The 20,957-nt window shown below is 34.4% G+C and overlaps 2 pseudogenes across 1 annotated transcript in view; one reads left to right on the forward strand and one right to left on the reverse strand.

Annotated features, from left to right (window-relative positions):
* The window catches only part of LOC149570837 (protein LAZ1 pseudogene), a 231,769-nt pseudogene extending 220,075 nt beyond the window's left edge, over positions 1-11,694 (forward strand).
* The window catches only part of LOC149570839 (RAN GTPase-activating protein 2-like), a 40,062-nt pseudogene that overhangs the window by 3,650 nt on the left and 15,455 nt on the right, over positions 1-20,957 (reverse strand). The window lies entirely within an intron of this gene.

Genomic DNA, 20,957 nt, shown 5'->3' on the forward strand with positions numbered 1-20,957 from the left:
GAGTTTCTGGAGCTTTGGTTTGCAAATGGGGTGTGAGAATGGTCTTTTTTTTTTTAAGACTGCACTTCTTGGCAGAAGTTTTATCGCTAATTTTGTTTGAAGCTTAGTCGAGTATTGATTTTTGCAAAGGTCTTGCTAGGGCAGCTTTGTAGCCCAAATTTGGCTAATTCTGCACAATGGTGATTAGAAAGACATTCAAGAAGGAATGAGCATGGCGTAAAATGCAAGTCTAAACATTTAATTCCAATATTTCTTTGTAATATCCCCTTTTGGATATTTTTTCCCAAACCCTTGATATTTAACTGCAAATTCAAATCCGAACAGTAAACCAATATTTAATCTAAATTCTAGAACATTAATCGTTCATCACCAGTAGATAAGCATACGAAAAACTCTAGAAAAGAAATGTATCTATTTCTTCCAATAATCAGAAGTACATATTAAAACCAACAGTTAACTAATATAACCATTAAATACGTTACTATATTATACAAAAACAATACAATAACATGCAAATTTCCAAATGATCCAATCTTACAAACAGTTTAAAAAAAAGTCAAATTGGCAAATGTAGATAAACCTGTAAGAAGGCTAGGTTTGCGTCCAACCTCCAAAGCTTCTTTAAGGGTTTGTGTCCTTGAAGAGATAACCAGCAACTGTTTCCAACTCCCAAATTAATAGTTATTTTAAAGAATATAATCTTCATATATCCTCACTTGTGAAGCTTGTTGTACCTTTATTACTTTTCCCAATGTGATGCACGCTCATTCAAGCAATGTGGGATAAAGCACATTTTTTATCCTTTAGTCACTTAAGTGAACATAGTACCTTTTTAAATAAAGTGACAAGTTGAATGAACTTTGATAGTCACTTAGTCAATAAACCATATAGTCATCAGGCATTAAAATAACTGACCAAATGAACTCTGATAAGCATGTGCAATAGCTCGTTGGAAAGCTCTTGGCGAGACACTTCCAACCCAGCACTGAGATACCGAAAATACTGAGCTCTGACTACTTACTAAAAATAGTAAGCATCTAGACAACCTGCCAAAACTACTCTAATGGTCCTGGAACTGGAAATGTCTAGGCCAAATCTCGAACTAAACCCCGTAAAGAACCTTTTTGCCTATGAAACCTAGGTGAAGTGAGCTGGCCACACAAAATTATAATGTCCCAAAAAAAAAGGGACATTACATTCTTCTTCAACAGAGTTGCAAATGTTATGTTTTTGTAATGATTGTTCTTCTTGTGCTCTATTTTTTGGGTTGTTAGGGCATTGCTGAATGCCTAATCTTGTGAACGTTGTGTTACATTGTAAAACGCCTTGTAGAGGTAGAGGCAAAAATCATGGAATGAGTTTGTGATGTAAGTTTAGTGGTTAGTATTTTGGATGGACTGTTCATAGCTATGACTCAATCATTGTAAATTTGAACCTGGTCTAGATAAGCTCTTTTACTTTATGTAATGTTTATTTTAAATAAATTAGAAAAAATTTGTACTAAATAAAAATAATGATCATAAATAAATAATCAGGTCTCTAATGGCAAGAATTCAAAGAAAACTAGAATGAAGTTGTGGGGTTGAAAAAGACAACACCAAGGCGCCAAATATCAAAGAGGGCACAACGTGGAAAAGATGTCACCATAAAAGCTTTGAAGTAGATATTGGGGTAGAGACTGTTTCGCCCTTTGGTTGAAAGTATAGTTTTTGGGTATACTTTTTGGTGTCAAACACAAACAAGTATAGTAATGATGTCAAATTGTATTGCATTTGTAAGTATGTTAAATCCCCAATTGATTGTTAATGGGATATAGATGTATTGGGCAGGCTATTGTTCACTATTCTGGTTAATGGGTGGGGAGTTTTACTTTTAAAGCCCATGAATTTTTTGGGTCAGAACTTGTGTAGCACTCGAATGGTATGGGTTCTAATCGTCATATATGCAAGATATAGAACTTCTAAATCTCTAGTTTTACTTTAATATTATTACAAAAATAGTTCTGGTCAACAAAAAAATAATAATAATAACAATAAATAAGAATATTTAAGTACAATTTAAAAATAATCAAATTAACATATAAAAATCAAGAAATGATAATAAGCCATAATAAAATATAATTAAGGAAAGGTTTGATATCTTTGAATATGATAAAATAGAAGCACTGAGATAATCGCTAAAGATCAATTATGGATGGTTAATAGAAAGGGATATAATATCAAAATCATCAAAATTAAGATTCATTAAAAGTTATCAATATATTAGATAAAGAAAACTAGACCTTCTCCTAAGAGAAAACCATCAACATAAGCAAACAAATATGACGAACTTGACAAGTCACAAAAGCAGTTCACCATGGATCAATAAATAAGTAAATTGATTCTTCATTAATAAAATATCTAGGAAATTGAAGATAGAAATCATATTCCACAGAGTGGTTAAAACAAATATCATACGTGAAAATATTAATAACATTAAAATTATAAACATATTGACATTGAATCTTGAGCACTATTTAATTTGTGTGTAGTGGTGGATAGAAATATGTTGAGTACTTATCAAACTCCATTATGTTAATGTTTTTCCCATAAAATAAAGATAAGCAACAATAAAAGGAATTACAAAATTGGTATAAATGACACAAGAACATAGTAACCCAAGGACACCACTGAATTATTGATGAGATAATGATACTCATACTTTGATGCCATTTGATTCTTCAATCTTTGATTATTTTCATTTAAGTTATTTGGTAGAAGCTAGAAGTTAGAACTTAGATCTCTTTCTTGTTCATTGTTCAATATTCAATGCAATGTAAATACTAAAACTAAACTAGCAATAGCAGTCTTAATGAACTTAGACTTCATAATTATGTCTTATATTGTTACACATCTTTTCAAATTTAGCATTTTACTGTATAGTAGATACAATATAAACCCTGTCCCCCGCCGCCACCCACCCCCCTCACCCATCGTCCCATAATTGAGGCTTGTCCCCCTGTCCTAGAAACTTGTCCCCTAGGTCGGTGTAACTATACACAAGAGATTATCCTGGGAATACCCTTCTGCTTGAATGGAAAAACCTAGCCACACCAACAAAATATTTCTTTTATTGATGATAAAAAAATTCTAGTACAATGCTTCTCGTTTGAGGTGTTTTGTTTTCACACAAAGTAATCACACAAATATATAGAATTGAGAGACTCTTCACATCACAACCGAAGGAGCTTCAACATTACTATTTCTATCACTTGAACACATTTATATGTAGATATTGTAAAAAGTCTACTACCCATAGAAAATTTGAAGCTCTTTTCATAATTGACAACAATTTGAGTTCTTTCTTTAGGTCATGCAAACGCATAAAAGAGAGGAAGTGCCCTGCATGTTCGATTTCCCGCATCCATATCAAAGATGTTCCTTACCCATAAAAATGCAGTGTTACTCGAGTGCTCAAAAACCCAACACACCGTGTGTGCATACATCCCCGGTGTGAGTAAGTCATGCACCCGAGTACTCCCACAATGAAAAAAGTGTGGCCGCACCGATTGGAGCACCCGGGTGTGACACAAGGACGCGCTTGGAGGGGTGCATGCAAGGTGTGGCCGACATGTTGACTAAAAAGTCAAACAAAAAAAATTGCAATTGTTTTTATCTATTTCTTTTAGCAAGGGAACCCTAATTTGGTGTGCGTCCCATGAGGTCTATTTCATTTTTGATATTCATATTTGAACAATGAATTTTGCATCTTTCATCTTTGTCATTTAATAAATTGATAGTCAATGGTTGACTTACATGGTACTATGTGTGGTTTATATTTTTTTATTTATCATTATCATTATTATCATTATGTCTAAGAGTTTTAGCATTTGACTAAGTTCAAAGGTCATTGGTAAAGGTTATGAAGTTTCAAGTTTTAAGTTTGAACTTATGATTTGTGAATCGCATTTCAATTTTCTTTAACTATATTTGGTATGTTATATTGAGTATCATTTCATAATTAGCATTTTCAGTCTATATATATACACACTATGCAACCCCCCCCTTCTCTCCTCCCCCTCCACACCCTCGCCATCCCCAAATTGAGGCCCTTTTTTTCCCTGCACCCGAAACTTGTCCCGACGTCGCCCAACAACTCCACGTCGATGTAACACTATAAAAATCCCTGTGAGATTTTACTTCATCTTATTGAAACAAGCCATCATGATTTCTTTACAATACTTGTTTCCTTGAATCATTATAATCTCATCTCTAGCATCAACATATTTTGAATTTTGGACTCTAGGTAAAATCCTAATATGAGCCTTGATCTCATCCTTCATTTGTTGGATAATCTTTCTGCCCTTTCCCATGACACAGACCACTTGGATATTCGAAACAATCATGCGAGTAATTACATCATTGGCATCTTTCTCAACTTTCACAATCTTTGTATGAACTCTAAGAAAAGCATCATGTGCAAGTGACCTCTCAATGGTCTCTTAAAAAGATCGAATGTTCGTCTCCCTCTACTGGTGCAAAAATAAGTATGGCCCTTTCCTCACATCGTTGTATTATTACTTTCTCACTTATTTGAACCCCTATCTCACATCATATTAGAGATATAATACTTCCTCATTTCTTATAATGCCCCATCTCATTTCTTATAATCCTTGTAACATTACTTTCTCACTTATTTGAACCCCTATCTCACATCGTATTAGAGATATAATACTTCCTCATTTCTTATAATGCCCGTAGCCTATACCTCATGGTACAAAATTTTTTTCTACATAATATTTTATATATCAGATCATTATCTGCGTCAAATAATAATCACTGTAGAGCACTCTCTCAAGTCGAATATCCTTGATACGATATAAATTGATGAAGATGAATAATGCCCACTAAGCCTTTTCAATAATAGGATAGTCAACAAGCTAAAAACAGTGCAAAGTCATTTAAACACAATGCCAATTAATCATACAAGAGTCACTTTATCATACCATCTCGAGCATAAAGGACACAAACATGGCCTTAAATAACACATTCACTATCAATTCATTAGGCAGTGATGGTTGAGATAAAGAAGAGCACTTCGGACAATAGTCGTAACAACCTATCAGGACAAGAAGAAACCACAGATGATAGGAAACACATACATGAAATTTTCTCACAACTATCATAAACAAGAACAATCACATTAGATCTTAGATCCTCTCCTTTATTGTTGTTATCAACCTGGCTCTGATACCATGTTAATATTTTGCCCAGAAAATAAAAATAAAGAACAATTAATGGAATAACTAAATAGGTAAAAATGGCACGAGATTATCCAGGGAAGACCCTTCCACTTGAAGGGAAAAACCCAACAACAATAGCAAAATATTTCTTTTATTGATAATAAAAATGTTCAAGTACAATGCTTTTCCCTTGAGTTGATCCATTTTTACACAAAGTAATCACACAAATATATAGAATTGAGAGACTCAACCGAAAGTCTCTTCAATTTCCAAAAAGAAAGTCTCTTCATATTTCCAAGCACATGCCTCTTCGCATGACACGTCTCTACATGTAATATTATCTTCATTATTGTTATAAGTATCATCTTCAACTAAAGATGACCATAATGGTCATATTTCTAACTCATTAAAACTAAGATAAAGATCTCTATCGTAGATAGAATCTTTAACACATTGGCAGTTCAAAATTTAATCGTTGTTATATTGACATGATGGTCATTATGGAACAACAAACAATTATTACAGCCTTCGGCATTAAATCATCGGTGATACAACTTCGACTACAACTAATCACTCAAATTCATGGTGAGAAAGACTATGTATCTAATTGACATAGTTGATATTAGTTACTGTTGCCAAACATTTGAACATAATCAATGAATTGACCAACTAGTCAATTAGATCTTCAATGTGTGGTTGGCACAACAATCATAATCAATAATATATAAAACACAATTAAGAATATATAGTAACAAATCATCATATAATAACAAATCATCAAAATTAAGCCTAAATGACCATTAATTAAGGTTCTAAAAGAACGGGCTAAATATAACAAGAACCTATGATATTAAAAATAATCTAATACCCTCCCTTAATGGTGTCATACTATCAACTACCCTGCAAAAGACAATGTCCGGTAGTTACAAATGCTAGTGAGATCCTCCCTCGATCCATAGTAGATCAACGACCAAATATGGCAAGAAAAAAATGGAAAACGTGGTCCCCTTATTTGAAATGATGTGCAACAAGAGATCAAAGCCACTGATTTCCGCTCACCCTCCCAATACCAGCAAACCGATAACCAGAAATCATCACAAGATAACAATCTAACGTTGGACAATTGAAGTATCCTTCCTTGAAATATGAAACCAATTTTTGTAACCCTCCAAATGTTACAAATGAGAAAGATGCCCCAAAATAAACTACAAGATACTATGCTTTGACGATTACAAAGTATCATATTTTCAAAAAAACAATAAAAATCATAATAACACAAGAACGCATCCCTACTTTTTTACTCGACACACCCGAGACAAGGACCAACCTGGGACTGGGGGGACAATGTTCCTATGTCCCCAATGGCGCCACCATTTGATTGAAACCTCCTTGGGGATGGGGGGACAAAAAAAGTCGCCTGAATCTTCTAGAGGACAACTGAGTGTGCCCTATCCAACCGAAAAAAAAAAAAACAAAACATGTTCTAATATTCTATTGGGCATATTGAATATCGTATCATGTTTCTCAATATAATCATCTTGATGATGAGATACTCATACTTTTGACATCTATGACTTTTATTATTTAATATTTATATAATAGAAGTTAGAACTCTTTCATTTGCTCATTTGAGCATTTAGAATTTTGATATTTATTGTTCAAAGTTCTACTTTCATGTTCAATATTCAACACTCAAGTATTTTAATTTTATTATTTTAGTAAATTAGTATTTTACATCTTTGTCTTATATTGTTATACAATTTTCATAATTAGCATTTCATCATATGTATAGTATATACTATATACCCCCCGCCGCCGTCCCCAAACTGAGGCCCCTTTTTCTCCCAGTCCCAAAAACTTGTGCCCCCGTCTAAAATTTTTACAGGAAAAAAAAATGAAAACCCATCAAATAATTTTTGAGGAAAAAAATGTTAAAACCCTCCCATAATATGAATTGATTTCAAGGCATAGGAGACAACCTTGTCATTTGAATATAGAGTCATCAAGGCCTTTCGCTGAGACCATTGTTGTAAAGGGTGCAGATCTATTGATCTTTTCTTGCAATCTTTCTTTATGTGACCAAAATTGTGACAATAATCGCACTAAACACTCTTCTTCTTTGATGATGTGGAAGGTTAATCTGACCCTTTTTGCTGGGTAGACTAAGGTGAACTTGTATACTATCAAAGGCTTTCCCTAAGAAGGCCACATATTCAAATGATGAGGAGCTTAAATGACTCCCAAACTGTTGCTTCCATGTATCCTATTGCAAAAACTTATTGTAGACATCAAAGAATATCCTAGCAACACTAATAGAAGTGACATTGAGTGTCTTTATGAAGTGCTCGTAGGATAATTGACAACAAAGAATGTTAGAGAAACATTAATAGAAATGGGTGTTGCTTAGACAAATAAGCAAATGTATAAGCAACACTCATTTGTGAAAAACTAAAGCAAGGAGTATAATCTTATAAGCTATAGTTAAAAAGAAGTCTCTTGCAATTGAAATTACTCAAAACCCTAAGAGATTGTCTAAGGGAACAACATAGAGACTAAATAAATTGCATTTCCAAATGCAGTACAAGAATAAAAAGAAATACAAAATTATTGTAGCAGAAGATATAGGTAAAAGGGTTAATGTTGTCATCTAAGTAGACCATATTGATGGATGCCAAAGATCTCTTATCAAGGCCAAGAAGGTCAAAGTCCTACTCTTGGTCTTAGATTGGACAACCTAAGAAACCTACTACATTTCCAATAACATTCTTACTATGAAAGATGCAGGTAAGAGAGTTAAAGTTGCAATCTACGTAGACCACCTTGATGGATGCCAAAGTTCTAATTTCAAGGCCAAGAGGGTCAAACTCTATCTCTTAGGCTTAGGTTGGACAAACTAAGAACTCCACTACATTCTCCCACACCATTCTTGCCATAAGAGATCTAGGTAAGAGGGTTAAGGTTGACATATAAGCAAACCACCTAGATGGATGTCAACACTCTACTATCAATTCCAACAGGGTCAAGGTCCCACTCTTGGGCTAAAGTTGGACAACCATTCTAACCATAAGAGATGTAGATAAGAAGGTTAAGGTTGTCATCTAAGTTGACCGCCTTGATGGATGTCAATGGCCTTCGAATAAAGACCAAGGAAAAAGTTATATTTTTAAGCTTAGGTTGGACAAACTAAGAACTTTGCTAAAATATCCATAGCAGTCTTACCCTGAGAGATGTAGGTAAGAGTGTTAAGACTGTCATTAAAGTAGACCACTTTGCTAATCCTACCACCAAAGCAAAGAGGATCAATAACTCGCTCTTGGGTTTTGATTGGACAAATTTAGAGCACCATTATAATCTCCCTACCCTTACTTCAATGATGAGCTAGTCACATTTTCTGACAGGGGATAGATAAGGAAGAAAGCCAAGCATCTTGTTAAGTAGCCACCTCACATTGAAGATAGGGGAGCCGAAATTCCGCTCTTGGGCTATGTATGGGATTGTCTTCCACTAACTTATCATGACGGAATCTCTAAATTACGTAAGAATGATAATAACATAGGAAATTGTATTTTTTGAATATATATACAAATAGATAGATATGTATGTGTATCCACAAATACACACACACACACACACACACACACACACACACACACACACACACATATATATATATATATATAGATAGATAGATAGATATGTAGTGTGTTCATTTTGTTGTTGCAAGGTTCATGGTTAAAAGCATAACGATGTAAATCTTGCAAATCATTTCCGTAATCTGGGCTTATGTGCAAATTGTAAATTGTAGGGCTTAAGAAGGAATCTAAATAAGCTTGCATTGGGTATATATTTTGTGTGCTTTGTGTCTTTATGCATTCATGTGCATACTATATGTATGATTCCTGTCTTCATATATGCAAGTGCATGCTTTGTGTTCACATTGTGTTTGTTAAATGTTTGGCTCCTTATTCCTACCAAATTAGAATATTAAATTAGACTTGATCAAGAAATATGAATTTTAAAATGAGAACAACCTATTGTGAGAACATTAGTCAATTCAGTTTAAAATCGCAAACCTTGCAAGTTATAAATCTGTGCTAATGGATTTCAAATTTGCAAGTTGAGATAATATCAAACTAGTACAGCATGTCATGAATTAAAAAATAGATCTCCATGATTATTCAATCATTTCTTGAAGGCACATAATTTGGGAAAGGGGGATTATCATGTTCTCATTTCGAAACCGAATTCAATTAAAATAAATAAACAAACAAACATTATAGTTATTTGTAGCATAGTTCCCTCCCATGAAGGGTATCAATCAATCTTATTAGATTTCCACAATCCATTAGAATATAATTTTTGCTTCTAGATTTGATTGTGTCAGTTTTTTTAGCATCAAACTAGTACAAATAATCAGTTTTTGATGCTAAAAAAACTGACACAATCAAATCCAGAAGCAAAAATTATATTATAGTTATTATTATAATCATAGTTGTCAGCTCGCAACATCCTAGCCTAGATTCAAAGGTGGATGCACGATGATGCGGATGCACTGACAGATACTCATACGAAGCACATCCTAGGCATCTAAATGTTTGGGATGTGCTTCTTGTGGGAGTCCACAAGGCATCTGTGAGCTTTCAAACACGTCCATTGGCCTAATGTTTGGATAAAAATACAACTTAAAGCACATTAAACATGTGCTAAATAACATTTTTTATTTGGATTTGGATTACTAAATCTTGAATCTTGATTGATGAACATTGAATCATGAACTAACTTTTAATTTTGTAATTGTAATGATTTTCTGATGTGCATTGGAATCGTGAACATATACATATATGATATGGCTTATTAAGTTATTAGTTATTTCAATTTAAATATATGTGAACTATAGAATATCTTGATCAATGGTGAAGCATTATACTATAAAATGATTTAATTTTGTATGCATTTCTTGCAATTTTTTTGCATACATACATGTATGCATATAAACCACATCCAAAAAATACAACACAGAATATGCATCCCCACACTTGATTCTGTCACTCGCACCCAAATCACCAACTAGATTATAATAAATAAATAAGAATATGAAAAGGTATATAATAATAATAAATTTAAATATAAAATTTCTTTTAAAATGATAATAAGATATATTACAGTACAACTAAAGGTTTGATATCTCCAAACGTGACAAAAATAGAAGCACAAAGATAATCACTAAAGATCAATTATGGATGGTTAACTGTGACGGTTATAAAATCAACATTATCAGCACAAAAATCTTATTGTAAGATAAAGAAAACAAGATCTTATTGTAAGCAAAAACCATCGATGTAAGATACAGAAACTATGGCACACTTGATTAGTCAAGAGAGAAATTCACCATGGATCAATAAATAACTATAAGTATTTTGATTCTTCATTAATAAGATATTCAGAAAACTGTAGATAGTGTTCAAATTCAAGGGAGTGATTAGAACAAATATTATACGCAGAGATGACATTAAACATATATCTAAGTATCTAACTTCGACCACTTGCCAAATGCGCCCTATTATTCATCATGAGCCCAAATCACATATTCATACTCTCCTTATGACAGTGAACAAATGCCCCAGTTTTCAAGCCTTCAAGTGTCTATTTGACCTTTTTTTGAAGCCAAAACCAAACGCACTGTGTTATTTTTTGACATGTTTGTTTGCAGGCAATTTCATGAAGGCAACTTTGACGGTCAATATCTTTTGACCCAAGTGTCGTCATGAGATGAAATCTGACTGGGTATAAGAATGTGGAACAAAGAAATGTATGTCTAATTTTAGGACTTAGTTAGGTGCTTTGGTCAATTTATAAAGCCAACCTATAGGCCTTCTTGTCAGTAAATCATAGTTTGAAAAAACAAGGTAAACGAGTTCCAAATGATTAATTAGCAGTTGTTTTTTATCCAGACCGAACCTAGTTTGTTTAGGGAGTCAATTCAATGGTTTCAAAGGACCGGGTGTTTCAATTTGAAAAAAAAATTGCCGGACCCACTTTGGGGCCCGACTGACTTCACCAAATTGGTAAAGCATTGGGAAATTGACTATTTCAAAAGGGGGTCATAATTGTGTTGATTACTATGATGTCATAGTACACATATATCATCATTTTCTTCCAAATGGATGAAAAGTGAAGTGTTATATGACATGGCTACCACCTCTGGTCAGATGTTTGATGAAAGGTTGTCGTCAGTTATAAAGGATGAGCTGGAGCCAATTAAGCCCTGGGCAAAGTTTCTTATGTTCAAGTCCATTGTATTTTTGACATGGTGGCAGGGTGTTGCAATTACGGCTCTCTATTCCTTGAGCATTTCCAATGGTGCTGTAGCATAAGGTCTGCAATCTAAGGCAAGTGTTCAAGACTTCGTTATATGCATAGAGCTTGTGTCAATCGTGAAACCTATGATTTTTGTTGATTGTAAAATCCTATGAGACTGCTATGAGGCTTTTGCTATGTACTATTCTAGGAGATGTCTTATAGCTTTCTTGGGTGGAGAGGAAAGAACTGTTGATTTCATGAAAAGGCAATGCCAAAACACCTCTATTAGAACCTTCCTTTGAAAAAGGACTTGTGAAGCATCCTTTCCCACTAAATTTTTTAAGCCATGGAAGCTTGGACAATGGTTTTTCCAAGTTGTTAAATTTGGTATTGTTCAGTATGTGATAATAAAGACTTTTTTTGCGCTCTTAGCAGTGGTTCTTGAAACATCTAGGGTAAACTATGAAGGATAGTTCAAGGTAAATTGCGGGTATCCTTACTTGGCAGTTGTGCTCAACTTTAGTCAATCATGGGCATTGTACTATCTGGTCCAATTTTACACCTAGATTTCTAAGAAGACTTCTTTATCCTTCATCTCTATCTCCTCCAAATGGCACGTCTTGGAAAGGAACCACGTGGCACAACACATATAGATAGGCACTGTGCGATTCAAGTTCATAATGGCGCCTACTCTTCCACAAAGCAGCTATGTAGGGCTCAGTCGTAGATAGAGTAGAGGGCCAATCTATAGCCTCAACTTACCCACAGTTTTAATCCCACATTGGGGATGAGATGGCTTAGTGAGATAGTTAAATGCCTTGACACTCAACATCATAATGTCTTAAGAGACACACGTAAAGGCAAGAACTGCTCATGCATGGAGGGGCCCACCGTGGCTGCTTGAACAACAAAGTCAGCAAAATTTTGACCAATCAAGCACAAGGGAAGGTGCCACATGGTGCACGATGGAGGAGAAGAGAGAAAGACTTTAGATCCTATGACATATCATAAGATCGCAAGGCAAAGGATTTGAAGCATAAGACAATATGATGGTCGTCTGGTCTGAAGGAGAAAGAAATGGGAGTTGAGATGTTACGAGGAGGTCAACATGAGTTCATAAAGAGAAACATTTAGAGCTAAGATGTAATGAGATTTTCAGGTGGTAGGGAGCTTGAGAAGATAAAGTTGAGATGATACGGTGATTGTATAGTCGGAAGAAAATAAAATGAGGCTTACGATCTTACAAAAATTGAAAGATCAGGAGATTGAAATTAGAAACTAAAGATATTACACTTGAAGAGGTAGGTCCCGCTCAGGTGGCATTTGACTAGTGGGAGGATGACAAGTGGTGCCTGAGGATTGGAGAGATAAGGATAGAAAATAAAACAAAAGTAAAATCAAATGTTTCTCCACTCTGTATGCTCACATGAAAGTTGAAGATTTAAATAAAGTTGACATAATATATAGTTCAAACTATATAGATCATTTCAATTTTTCAATTTAAATGTCTTGTTCATGCCTTGGGTCAGAGTTTTTAGATGCATACTAGGGGCACCATTTCAATCAAAAATATGGAGTATAATATACCACCGGAACTGGGAGAAGCTGAATTTTCCATTTCTGTAGTTAGAATTTGCACAGGTCTTCAGTAGCAAAAGTTATAAGCAATTTTATAATTCTAGGGCATTCTTAGCAATAATGAGGATTTGATGTTTTAGATGGAATAAAATCAGATTTAGATGAGATCAGATGCACTGAACGACCACCAAGAATGAAATAAATGTTTTGGGGGCAGATATAGAGATCAGGGCTTTCCCGGCAAGAGGCAATTGAGGATTTTCATGATTGAGGGTAGTAGAAGACAAACAGAGTTAAATTGAAAGCTTCTGCACATTTTGATGTGTATCTGATATTCCATGAAAGAGGGGTTTTCTCATTATTTTAAGAAAATATTTCAAACATTCTATAACAATTGTGATCAGATTTGATTGTCGATTGAAGAGAGAAGTTCTACAGAAGGAGAGGGAAGAGTTTCATATGCACACTTGGCAATATTAGATCAAATTTGGGAGTTTCTTCCTCTCTATATATTTCTCTTCTTTTCTCATTGTAAAGGTTCCAGTTCTTGGACATTTTTCACTATTGTGATACCACAAGGATGGTTCTAATTTGGTTGAAATTTCTTCCATGATTGTGATTCCACCGTTCTCATTATTCTTCTTTGCTATGAACAACATTATAGTTCATTTTGAGCATTTTAGATGATGCAGTCATCTATTGTGTATCATCTAAGTCTTTTACATACATTTGATGTATTAGTTTCAAGGAAATGAATACAAAGCTTTATCGAAAGTTTCAATCTGAACCTTCTCTCGTCTTTGTGGGTTTGTAGTTTTTTGTGATATATGTACAAGGTGCATATTGTCTAGTTGCAACATGGTTTTGAAGTTGTATGTCAATGTATATTTTGACGTTGGGTCAAGGACTTGAGTAAATTGTTTGATATGCATTGACAGAATTGCAGGGATCATAAGAGGATCTGATAATTACGAATTTCATTTTGAAGATAGATGTCTATTTGCAAGGTGAATGGATAGATCAAATATCTAAGTATATGAATATATTTTGGGTATCCATGTGTATGTTCTGATTTAGTTTATGCCCAATGGCTAGGGGACTCATCAGCTTGGAGATTGCATGTTTTTGTTGTTCATACTTTGGTCTTGCTGATAATCAACATCATTAATCAATTATCTTTTCCCTTTATGTTTAGGAGCTGAAAAGAGTTACCTTCACTTAGTTTATCAAGTTCATGAGCCCTGTTATTAGCTATTTCATGTCCATGAATGTTTGCATAAACATAGAAGATTCAGGATTTTTATCTATTTTGTATAGATTCAAATGTATGCTTTGGAAAACTGGTACCATATAAAAAGAATCTATAGGTTCACCCGCCTAGGTCTTGCAGAGCTTGAAGGAGTATATAGCCTTATAGTTAGCCCTAGTGTCTGAATAGGTACATTGAACATGGGAATTAGCTACCCCTAGGTGTATTTGTTCTCATCATTGTGTTAGTAAAAAATTGTTAAGTCAGGAGCCAACACGTGTGAAGACATGAAGACCGACTAAGCACTAATTTATGAATGTGCGAGGTATAAGTAAAAATCTTATATTGCACGGTTAAGTGTAAGTGATATGAGATCCATGTGCAAGTTGTATGTATGTGAACTATTGTATAGAGAGCTTGAAAGATATGTGAGCCTTATGTGATGTGAGATTTGATGTATGATAAGAGGAAGTGCAAGTTACAACAATAAACAAGTATTGTATGTATACTTACTCTTGTGAAGAACTAAATTGTATTATTGCATGTTAGGGGAGTGGGCTCTTCTTGCATACATTGTATTTGTTCTACCAAATCCTAACAAGGTTGAAGCAACTCCTAACAGGGTTGAGGCTTCTAACAAGGTCTAGTCCTCTAACAAGGACTCGAGACACTACATGTACTTCATAGACTCCTAACAGGGTCAATATCCTTAACCGGATCCTATTGTTTAGTGAATCATCTTGTGGGTATCATCCTTGTATGCACCCTAAAATGGTCACCTAGACTATGGGCCCCCATTTATCAATTTATCAATTGCCTGAATCAATGCCCTGTAGTATTTTATCAAATCATTTTCTTTGATCTAATCTTAATTAATTCAATTATTTCAATATTTCCTAAGGTTTGATCATTTTATCCTCAGTCTTATTTAATTAAAAGAAAACTTCTCTTTTAATTAAATAAAATAATCACATTTAATTAAAAGAAAATCTCTCTTTTAATTAAATAAAATAATCCCCTTTTAATTTTAAAAAAATCTCTCTTTTAATTAAATAAATAAAATCCTCACTTAAATCTTTATTTGTGATGAAAAAAAGGAAATAAAATAAACATAGAGATCAAAAGGGAAAATTTGAACCTAATTGGCTTGGAACTTACATCATTACAACTTTTGGGTTAGGTTTATTTACTGTCTAAAGAAAAGGGAGAGCAACTCCCTGATCCTATCAATGTCTTGCACCTAAAGATGTTCTATCCATGATGCACGTTCTATCTCGGGGCATCTTTTGTAAATACTTATTGATCCTGAAAAAAAAATGATATATTGTCCAAAACTCTAAAAATCAGAAAATGTCCTTAAAAAATGATCATCTTAGTGAAAACCTAGCAATATGGTGCTTTAATGTGTCTCCAAAAAAAATTATATATTCCAAAAAAATCTAAATAATTTTATTTTTTAAAATTGCAAAAATTCCTAAAAAAAAGAAGAAAACAATAATAAAATCCAAGTGGTGAAAACTTGGAAACGAGCGCTACTTGAGGCCTTTGCACCCCTATTTCTTAGCGCGTGTCCTCGACACTTAGCCTTTCTCCATCATTCCTTGTCCTTGTTGCCTTGGTTTGTAATTAGTCTTGGTCTTTGTCTAGGGAGCATAATTGTGTTAGCTTTGGTCTCTTGGATGTGTTAGTCTTGAGGACACCTTACAAACGGTGTTTTTTTCAACACCACATCAACTGTATTTTTCAATACAACCCCTAACATCAAGTGTTTATCAACACTTATTGGTTTGGCCTTACCCAGTTTTGTCATGTGATCTTACCTACTTGCAAGCATTCGATCCTTATCCTCGAAACTCAATACCAGTCAACATACTTAAATTTTCATACAGAAATACTTACTGCTTGAGCTGTGTCATGATCTTTTCTTTGTGTGCTAATTGTTATTGATTTTCATTGAGTGTCCTTGTCTAATAAGACTCTTAGGTATGCATAGCTGGAGGACTTGAGGCATGGGGCATGTTTTTATTTTCTTTCTGCTTGTGGGTGTGGTCTTCAAACTCTAGAGTGTCTCTTGTCGTCCCCTTGAAACACTTAGGAGATTTGAGGCATCATCCTTGACTATTTTTGGCACAGTCGTTCTTATAGTCATCCTAGCATCTGTGCCTTGATGCGAGCGTGGTTTTGCTATATTAAATTGGGTAAGCCAACATCGAAGTTATCTTGACCTTTATATTTTTTATGCTTATGTTAGAATCTTTCCGCTTTCCAATTCGATATATAAAACATTCATATCTTCATAGTTGCACTCGTGACTAGTGATGATTGCATGGTTTTCTGATGTCTGTTAATAATGGCCCAATGATGAAAATAAGTTCTTTAACATTCTCTAATGAATGATGAACACAAAATCCTATGTTACAATTGCTTTATTGCAAGTACACTTTTGCATTTTCACGTAACTTGCATTCTTAGATATCATGTTAATTTGCATTTTTAGGTTGCATTATGAGTTTGAGAGGGTTTTCCTTCATCTTTCTTGTGGACTTTTAATCAAGTGTGGTCATGTTTGATCTTCATTTCCTTATCTTCTTTCGTGATCTTAATCAAAATTTTCTATCTTAAACAGTTGTTTGATTTTGGGGCATTCTATTTCCTAAGGAAAATTCTCTTTCTTCTTGCCATTTCTTTCCACCTCTTCCAAACTTCTATCTTCCATTCGCTTTCACCCCACTTCTTTTCTTCTAATTCAGCTTTGGGGCATAAGATTATATATTGGAAAACTTAATAACTAATTGGGAAGCAATGCATTAGGCTAAGAAGAGCAAGCAGAATGTGGCTAAGTTATTGCTTGATTTTGAAAAAGCCTATGATAGAATTAAATGGCCTTTTGTTATTGGGATGCTACAAGCTTTTGGATTTCCTGAGTTGTTTTGCAAATGGATAAAGGTGTTGTTCAAGGACTCTTCAACTGTCATAGATGTGAATGGCAATCTTTCCAATTTTATTCCTCTCGGGAGATCAATTAGGCAAGGTTGTCCCATTGCCCCTGCCCTTTTTGTGATTGTTGTTGATGCTTTATTCTATTTTCTCAAAGATCCCTCCATTGGTCCTCCTATGAAAGGTCTCCTCCTCCCTAACAATGATACTCTACTTAGTTTTCAGTTTGCCGATGATACTTCTCTGTTCTTGGAACTTGAGTAACTGAATTTTTGTAACACCTTGGATAGACTTGAATTCTCTTGTTTAGCCTTAGGTGCCAAAATAGATGCTCATAAATCCTTAGTTTTAGGTTGGTCTGACTCTACTCTCAATTGGGTTTAGTCGATGTCTTGGCAATGGAAAGGCCCTAATGAGATTGTCAGATACCTCGGTATCGCTTTTGTTGTTAATCCTTCTACTAAAGCCATGTAGGAGAGGTTCTTTGATAAAAATCAAGAGAAACATGTTAAATGACAGACTCACTTTCTTTAGTGGGAAGAGTACAAGTTGTGCAGAGAGTTTTGGCATCACATCATCTTTACTTTGCTTCTACTTGGATAATGACTAATCAATAGGACAAAATTGAAAAAAAATTGAGAGATATCCTGTGGTCTGATGCAATGGGAAATAAAAAGAGACACTACATGAATTGGTAGTGGTGTTGTAAACCCAAGCAATTTGGTGGTTTGGGTTTGAAGGATCTAAAAATTATGCTATTGCTCTTGCCTCTAAGTGGATTCTTAAGGCCATTTATGGTAATGAACCTTGGAATGTTCTTATCAGAAATAACATTCAATGCTCTATCATTTCCAAAGCTAAAAGTTGGATGAACATTCCATCTTGTGATTTATGAACCTTTTGTACCTTGGTTTTCATTGTTTTTACTGCTTTTGGTACTTTATTTTTGTTGATGTGCATCTCTGAGTCTCCTTTTTCTTTCGTGAGTGTTGTTTGTCTATTGTTTGGGCTTCTCTAATAATTTTTTGGTAATCTTTCCCTTCCCTGCCATTATCTGTCCACCCTGGATCACTCGGGAGAAACTTAAGGAAGGAAATCATGGTTGAAGGTGGATGAGAGATGTTTAAGGATATGATGAAATTTGATGAGGTTTTAAATAGCACCCATGACCAAGATAAGAAAAAGGAAGTGCCTAAGAAATTGTCATTTAAGGCAGTGATGGAGGAGTCTTCAACCTCTTGCCCCTCCTCTGCTTTCTTTTCTAGCAAGATTGATAGGAGCACTTTGGATGGAATTCAAAGCGACCGAGCCACAGTCAATGGAGATAGACTTGGGGATAGAGGCAACTCTGCATCTAGTGTTAGTGTAGAAAAGGAGGAAGGTAAGATCCCGCCCCATGAACTAAAAACCCTTTCTCTCTCACCAAATGAGGATATGGTAAGAGCTATTAAAATACAACAATCTCAGTTAAAACATGTTTCAGTTTTCTTTGCATGCTTAGATAAAGGATTTTTGCCCTCTCGCAAGTTTTTGATGAATGGGTAAACTTGGTATTCATGTTACTTTCTGTAGAATGGTTCAAAGAGGGCTTTTTTTTGTATTTGTCAAGACTTATAGTATGCAAGAAAGAATACTAAGCAAGAAATTTTGGAATGTGGGTAAATCTCTATTCAGAGCCTTCCCATGATCGCCCTCTAAAGATAGATAAGCCTATAGAAATTGATAAAAGCAAACTTTCTGATGCTGTCCTAGAAAAGGAATCTGATACTATTGTCAATCCCCTTTATGATACAGAGTCAACTCCTACAAATGATCCCATTCCTAGTTCTAAGATCATCCCAAGTGGTCCTTCTCGGTTAAAATCCATTATTTATCCAAAAGATAGTGATGTTGTGCCTTTGGTTAAAACCCCCATCAAACTTAATGCTCAACAACTTTCTCTTAATTCTCTAGTTGAGAGGGAAGAGCTGGTTAAGAATGCTAATCACACATTGACTAATAAGAATATGCAGTTGAATGGGTCGAATTCTCCAGGGATGAAAATATCTCCAAATATAAATAGAACTGAGTCCCCTTTTTGTTGAAGTCACCAACAAAAGCAACAAGAAAAGAAAGAGCAATGATAATCAGATACTAACCAATTCTAATGGTTCTAAAATTAAATAGGGAGATATCACTAATTGTTTTAACAGATTGTATAACAATTGTAAGAACAGCCCTAAAAATCATGGACATGATCAATGTCCATAGCTAGAATGTTGGAGGGTTGGAGATGAATAATAGGAAATACATTGTCATAAGATGCAACAATAAACTTATACAAAAAGATTTTATTTGTTTACAAGAAAATTGAAGTTGTTGGTTTTTAGGCCCACACTATTTTAAAAATGCTTTGGGATCATGCTATTACATTCTACTCCAACGATGAAAGAGGAAGGGGGGCAGTTGCTATTCTCGTGGGGCCTAATTGACTAGAATATATAGTGAATAGAGGTGTTTCTGCTTGTCATAGGGCTTTGTGGATTGTATTTTGTAAGATGGTTGGAGCTTTAGATTGTGTACCTTCTATGCACCTAATGACTATAGAGACTGAGTTGAATTGTGGGAATGGGCTTCAAACAACTTGCCTAACACCAAGTGGATTTTTATTGGTGACTTTAATATGGTGTAACATAGGGAGGATAAAACTAGAGGTAACTCTTTCAATTGGAAAGGTAATGAATTATTCTTCTGGAATAAATTTAAGAGGAAATTTAATGTTCTAGATACTCTAGAAGATAGAAAAACAAAATTTTAGGATATATGGTATACTTGGTGCAATAATCAAAAGGGTTCTCAAAGGTTTTACTATAGATTGGATAGAGTTTATGCAAATTCTACTCTTCTTTGTTGTTTCTCCAATCCTAGGTACTCACCTATCACAGATACTCTAGCTTCTCTTTCTGACCATTTTCCTATCTCTGCAAACATTGGATTGCAAGATGAAATTCTGGTTTCTAGGATTAAGGTTAACAAGCCATATAAATTTAATCTTTCTCTCCTTAAAGATCAGAATATTGTTAGTACCCTCAGGCAGGTCACTGATATTGCTAAACTAGTTAGTGGTGATGTTTTACCAAGAAAAATGTGGGAAGGATTAGTTGATGTTTGGAAAAAGATTTTTCAGATTATTGGTAAAAAAAAGTATGGATTTAAATGCTGAAGAAACTAGGGCACAAACTAATCTTAACCAGGTTGAGAAAGACCTCCAAATCAGAATTCAAGATCTAGAATTAGAAGCTGATTTGATTAACACTAAACACTTTTTGAGGAAGATCCAAAATTATAAGATTTAAGGGCAGAGAGCTAGATCCAAATTGAATTGGAATCTGGAAGGTGATAGGGGGTATAAATATTTCTTCAATATTATTAAGGAAAAGAACAAATGGGAGTTCATTGAACACATTAATTTTAATGTTGGAAAAACATCAAATCCAAAATTAATCTAGTCAGCCTTCTTTGAATATTATTCTTAGCTTCTTTCATCTGAGATGGTGGATGCTAATTATGAGGCACTTGATGAATGTTTGCAACTGATTCCCAAAAAAGTGTCAGAAGAAGATAGCAACAGATTTAGCAAAACTATTACTTTGGATGAATTAAATGGGCTATTACTTCTTTAGCCAATGATAA

This window comes from Cupressus sempervirens, chromosome 2 (genome assembly GCF_028749045.1).
Source record: "Cupressus sempervirens isolate cs-2001-9-10 chromosome 2, ASM2874904v1, whole genome shotgun sequence".
NCBI classification, from domain to species: domain Eukaryota; kingdom Viridiplantae; phylum Streptophyta; class Pinopsida; order Cupressales; family Cupressaceae; genus Cupressus; species Cupressus sempervirens.